The sequence below is a fragment of the Astatotilapia calliptera genome, chromosome 20 (assembly GCF_964374335.1).
Source record: "Astatotilapia calliptera chromosome 20, fAstCal68.1, whole genome shotgun sequence".
NCBI lineage: Eukaryota > Metazoa > Chordata > Actinopteri > Cichliformes > Cichlidae > Astatotilapia > Astatotilapia calliptera.
Genome location: NC_137441.1, coordinates 18,166,185 through 18,173,060, shown reverse-complemented (window position 1 = coordinate 18,173,060; position 6,876 = coordinate 18,166,185).

The following is a 6,876-nucleotide window of genomic DNA, read 5'->3' as shown; positions in this document are numbered from 1 at the left end:
CACTCGAACAAAATACACAATTTCCATTACAAGTGACATTACCCTCTACAATTTTTACAAATAAATTAAAAACTGCCTAAATAGGCTTTTAGGTGATTTTTAAAATTATGAATAGAAGCCAATTCTCTAATTGCATAAGGCAACTTATTCCATTGAAAAGGTGCTCTAAATATAACAGTGTTTTTCAAAAAGTTACTTTTAACTCGAGGAGTTACTAAATTGTGGTTAGTTGAAAATCGTGTGGCATGATTATGTATTTCATCTGGATACTGCAACTGAGCATAAAAAAAGTGTGGTGTGTTTACCAGTATTGCTTTCTTTAAAAATACAAGTAAGCCATAGTATAATTTAGCTTGTACAGAGAGCCAAGAAAGTTTATCATGCATTTTATCAATACTTGTATAATATGAACACCTTAAGAGTGATACCATATATGCCCTATAGCTGCAGAAAAGGCTAACATTGTTATTATTTTACAAAAAAAAACCAGCTGAACGTGAGAGGTTTTTGGACCAATTTTGTGTTCTCCATTCTTTAAGCACCGGTTTGAGCACCGTTTAAGCACCGGCACCGTTTCAAAAGTACCAGTTTGGTAATAATAATAATAATAATAATAATAATAATAAACAGAGCATGGGCATGGTCTTCCATGGTCTCTTGTGTTCTGGGGGCCTCTGGATGTCTGGAGTTTTGATCTCCTCCATACCCGCTTCACACCCTGGAGGACGGGGCTGTGGCCCCCCCACACTCCCTAGCAGATCATTACATGGAGAAACCTTTGGAATGCAAGCATGCTGATCCACACAGGTATGCACACATGGGTATTCACAGACGCGGACTAAAGCTTTCTTGGCTGCTGCCTCAAAGCACACTGTGCGCTGTCTATCTTGCGTGCTGCACAATATCGTTTATTACTTAGTAAATACTGATATCTATGACTAGCTAGTTTATTGTGATGGTGCTTTGTTTTCTCTATTATTATGTTGCTCTTTGTTGTTTGCTGTCTCCTCTGTTTGTTTTTGTTTGTTTGTTTGTTTGTTTGTTTTTCTCCATACAGGTGACCCAGGAGTTTTTTTTTTTTTTTTTTTTTGTCTCTCTTCCCCCCCCTTCTCACCGTCTCTTCTCCCCTTTGGTTTTCTTTCTTTCTCTCCCCCTCTCTCTCATTCATTCCCCCTGTCCTATTTATTAAAAAAAAAAAAAAAAAAAAAAAAAATGACAAAGGATGAACTGAAGCTCTGCCATCACGTAATGTCGCATACTGCTGTTTCTGATGTCATTTAAGGAAAAAAAAAAAAAAAAAAAAAAAAAAAGTACCAGTTTGGTATTGGTATCGGATAAAACCTTAACGATACCCATCCCTATTGACTGACATTTCTACTACGTTATACTATTATACTACTGTATATTAAGTTATACTGTTACACCACTTCTTCCAAGTTGTTATATGTGTGCTAAATATTAACATTTCTGCTTGATTACAATACTTCTGCTATGTTGTACTATTTCTGCCAAGTGATTACATTTTTGCTAAGTTGTTATGCTTAAGCAAAATGATTACAAGTTCAACTACTTTTCAAATACTGACTTCAGCTTCTTCAGCTATTTTCAGCTGTTTTCAGCAGACAGCTTCAGCTTTACAGCATTCACACAGCATTTTCGCAGGAAATGCAAATTTTTCTAGTTGAGAATAATGTTTCTTTTTACCTGAACTCAGTACAGAAAATGTATTAGTAACAAACTGAGAAACTGACTTGAACCTGAAACTGAAACAGTCTGCGAGTGAAGAATCCAGTGGCGGACTCCCTCAGACATCGGTGCGTTGGTGGTTCTTTGTGTCCGGGGATGGGCGTCCAGGTACACACCGGCTCACTCCTTGGCGGCCGCTTATTGGGGCCTGGAGCCTGGGGCTCGCTCGGGCCACTTCGGAGGTGGGGTGCCCCCCGGCCTCTCGGCCTGGGGCTCGGTCACTCGGGCACGACTGGCTGCCGGCGGAGCTCACGGGCGCGTCACTGCAACTCCCCCTGGCTTCTGCTCCGCGGCTGCTGAGTGAGCCCTCATCTGGGACTCTCCTCAGCTCTTTCTGGGACAGTGGCGCGGCTGCCCCTCTGTTGGTCTTCCTTGGTCTCTTGTGTTCTGGGGGCCTCTGGATGTCTGGAGTTTTGATCTCCTCCATACCCGTTTCATGCCCTGGAGGACGGGGCTGTGGCCCCCCCACACCCTCTAGCAGATCATTACATGGAGGAACCTTTTAAAAAAAAACAAGCGCGTCCATGCTCACACGTGTACACACGGGTGATCACACCCACAAACTACACCCTTTTTGGCTCCTACCTCAAAGCACACTGTGCTCTGTTGATCTTATGTGCTGCACAATAATGTTTAATATTTAGTATTTACTGTCATATTCCCATATATCATTGTGATGCTGTTTATTCTATTACTCTTGTTCTCTTCTGCTTGTTTTCTTTTTTCTTTCTCAGCAGGTGATCCAGGTGATTGATATATGCATTTTTTTTCTCTTTTTTTTCTGCTCATTCTGTTGGTTTTTGTCTTTTGCCCTTCTCCCCCATCCCTCTTCTCAGCTGTTTCTCTTTCCCTCTTTCTTTCTCCCCTTCTTTCCCCCAGTCAAGTCTGTCCCGTATTCAGTAAGTGAAAATAAAATAAACAATAAAAGGTGAATCAAATGGACCATTACGGCAAGGCTGGGATGGTCAATTTGGTAAAGTAAATCCAATGGGCATCTTTCTTTGCCTTTAGACAACAATTCTGATGGCAAAAGAGCCAAACGGGACAGGCAAAAAAAAAAAAAAAAAAAAGAATCCTGTGAGAACATTTTCACCTTCAATTAAAACTCCATTAAATCTGCTGTTAATGATTAACGAGGGGTTACTGAAGTGTTTCTGTCCTTACAGATGTGGAGACAGAAACATGCTGCTGTTTGTACATATTTAATAATTAGCTCTGCACAGGAGCTGAAGATAAGTCCAGCCTGTTATTCTTGCAGTATTATAATAAAAGCACAGTAATGATTGGTAGTGAGTGAGTAAGCAGCCTGGGGATTTTCTCCATTGTTCATGTTAACCGTTTCACTGCCTCATCTTCAGCTGTGAGTCTGAACATCCTTCAGTTCAGTCAGAGCAGCAGAGTTCATGTCTGAACTACAGCACTGACTTTAATGAACATTCAAGCACAGAGTGATTGCTTCAGTCAGGGTATATTCACTCATGTGCACTGATTAGCTACCTATCACACCTTGCACAGACAGCTAACTGCTCATCTTAGTAAGGTGGCCAAGGAGTTACTAATCAGCTTACAAGCACACATTTCACTTACCGAGAAAATGCGGTGCCTCAGGTCCTTCTGTCAGTTATTTCAGTTACTGCAGAGTACCTCACATTGTTAGTTTGAAACATATAGTCCTGGTCTCTCAGCGTCCCTGCTGTTCTAGAACAGATCTCTCTCTCTCTCGGGTTATGGACTGAAAGTATCAGTGACTAAAAATTGTGTTTTACCCTATTTTAGACCATTTAGCAATTTTATTTTATTTAATTCCTAAATCTCCATCTTCTGAGAGGGGAAAATCGCCCCTCGGGTTCTCTCGTCATATTAGCCCTGAAGCATTGCTTTAAATCATGTGTTGGATCACATTTTTACCCATGAATTGTGTGTGGAAACTTTGACTGTGAACTTTAATAACGTACTTCTTGAATTATTGGACTCTGTTGCTCCTGTAAAGAAGTTAAGACTTGTCCAAAGTAGAAGCTTGTCTATCTGCATTCCCTGCTTCTTAATGCTGATAAGACAGATTTGACAGCCATTGGACCACAAAAATTATATTACTACTACTACTACAAGGACTGCCTTTTATCACCTACAGCTAAAATCAGACACGTTTTATCACTTGATGCTGCAGAGGTTCTTGTCCATGCATTTGTGTCTTTGCACTTTGCTTATTGTAACACTCTTCGTTCTGGGTTACCAAAGAAAAGTTTTAGAGGTTTACAGATGGTAGAAAATGCAGCTGCTTGCACTTAAACCAAAAGTGAGAAATGTGAGCACATTACTCCAGCACTGAAGTCTCTTCACTGGTTGCCTTGTCAGGTTTGAGCCGATTTAAAGGTGGCGCCGGTGAGGTCGGCTGCCGTCACGACTGCTCCGACCACTTTTTCTTTGTCTTTGTTTTTTAAGTTAGTTTTCAGCGTTTCTAAATCGGCAAAATCATCACCATTGGGTACATTAGGTATGACAGTGACACTCTTGTTTCTATTGGTATACAATGTACTCACAATTCGAAGTTTTTAACTCCGGATCCGAGCTGGCCGAGTGAGATCTCGAGGGAGAACAAAGGGAAGCGGCGGCGGCCTAGAGGGAAGCGAGCCGGCGTCAGGAACAGGCTGAGAGCTCGTGCACACCGCACACCTCTGCCTAGCATCCTGCTCGCCAACGTCCAGTCACTGGAGAACAAGCTTGACGACCTCAGGGCCAGGATAAAGTTCCAGAGAGACATTCGGGACTGCAATCTCCTCTGCTTCACCGAGACATGGCTGAACCCAGCAGTGCCGGACCACGCCATCCAGCCGGCCGAGTTCTTCTCGGTTCACCGCATGGACAGGACACGGGACTCGGGGAAGTCAAGGGGAGGCGGTGTGTGTATAATGGTGAACAACAACTGGTGCAACAGTGCGAACGTTGTTCCTCTCACACGCTCCTGCACACCAAATCTGGAACTACTGTCCATCATGTGTCGTCCTTTTTATCTACCTCGGGAATTTACATCGGTCATTGTAAGTGCCGTTTATATTCCACCACAAGCGGACACGGTCACCGCCTTATGCGAGCTGCATGAGGCACTCACACAGCACCAGACACAACACCGGGACGCTGCGCTTATTGTGACGGGGGACTTTAATAGCGCCAACCTCAAACGCGCAGCGCCGAACTTTTATCAACACATCACCTGCCCCACCAGGGGTGAAAGGACACTGGACCACTGCTACACTACGGTCAAGGACGGCTACAAGGCACAATCCCGCCCCCCGTTTGGCAAATCTGATCACGCCGCCATCTTCCTCATGCCAAAATACAAACAAAGGCTGAAACAGGAAGTTCCGGTTCAGAGGAAGGTCGCGCGCTGGACGGATCAATCGGTGGCCGCGTTACAGGACGCACTCGATGACGCAGACTGGGGCATGTTCAGAAACAGCTCCGACGATGACGTCAACGTGTTTACGGAAGCGGTTGTGGGATTCATCGGGAAACTAGCGGATGATACCGTGGAGACAAAGACTATCACAACGTTTCCCAACCAGAAGCCGTGGGTGGATAAAACCATCCGCAACGCTCTGAGATCCCGCACCGCTGCCTACAACACGGGACTCATGACGGGGGACATGGACCCGTACAAAGCCGCGTCATATAACGTGCGGAGGGCGGTGAAAGAGGCGAAGCAGCGCTACGGGAGGAAACTAGAGTCACAACTCCAACAGAGTGACTCTAGGAGCCTGTGGCGGGGACTAAGGACAATAACGGACTATAAAGCACCAACAACCGGTATGACGAACGCGGCCGTGACTCTGGCAGACGAGCTGAACACTTTCTATGCTCGCTTCGAGGCTGCAGCTAAGGTCTCCAACAATGCTAGTGTTAGCGGCGCTAACGGCTGCAGACAGGAAGATACTGCCAGCACCGGAAACGTGCTCGTCATCTCCGAGCATGAAGTAAGGAGAGCCTTCAAGAGAGTGAACACCAGGAAAGCAGCAGGACCAGACGGCATCCCAGGTCGTATCCTAAGAGACTGCGCATACCAGCTAGCTCCTGTGTTCACTGAGATATTCAACATCTCTTTATCTCAGTCGGTGATCCCCACATGCTTCAAAGAGTCCATCATTGTTCCTGTCCCGAAGAAACCCCACCCTGCTTCTCTCAATGACTATCGCCCTGTAGCCCTCACCTCAGTAGTGATGAAGTGCTTTGAACGCCTGGTCAGAGACTTCATCATTTCTTCACTACCAGACACACTGGACCCACTACAGTTCGCTTACCGTCCAAATCGTTCCACAGACGATGCCATCTCTCATCTCCTCCACACATCACTCACTCACTTGGACACTAGAAGGGGGAATTATGTTAAAATGCTCTTCATAGGCTACAGCTCTGCATTTAATACCATAATTCCCTCCACACTCACCACCAAGCTGGAGCATCTGGGACTCAGCTCATCTATGTGTCAGTGGATCTCCAACTTCCTAACTGGCAGACCACAGGCAGTAAGGATGGGCGGACATGTCTCAGCCTCCACCACTCTCAGCACTGGAGCCCCCCAGGGGTGTGTTCTGAGCCCCCTGCTGTACTCTTTGTACACATATGACTGTGTGGCCACTACCAGCTCCACCACCATCATCAAGTTTGCTGACGACACCGTCGTGGTGGGCCTGATCTCTGATAACAACGAGACGGCCTACCTGAAGGAGATTAGGAATCTGGAGAACTGGTGCCAGAGGAACAACCTCCTTCTAAATGTCAGTAAGACAAAGGAGCTGATAGTGGACTTCAGCACTAAGCAGGAGAGGAACTACCAGACCCCCGTCATCAACGAGTGCCCAGTGGAGAGAGTGGACAGCTTCAAATACCTCGGAGTTCACATCACGCAGGACCTGTCATGGTCCTGTCACATCAACACTGTGGTGAAAAAGGCCCGACAGCGTCTCTACCACCTCAGACGCTTGAGAGACTTCCAACTGCCCTCCAAGGTGCTCAGGAACTTTTACTCGTGCACCATAGAGAGCATCCTGGCGGGAAACATCTTAACCTGGTTCGGGAACAGCACCATGCAGGACAGACGAGCTCTACAGAGGGTTGTGCGGTCAGCTGAGCGCA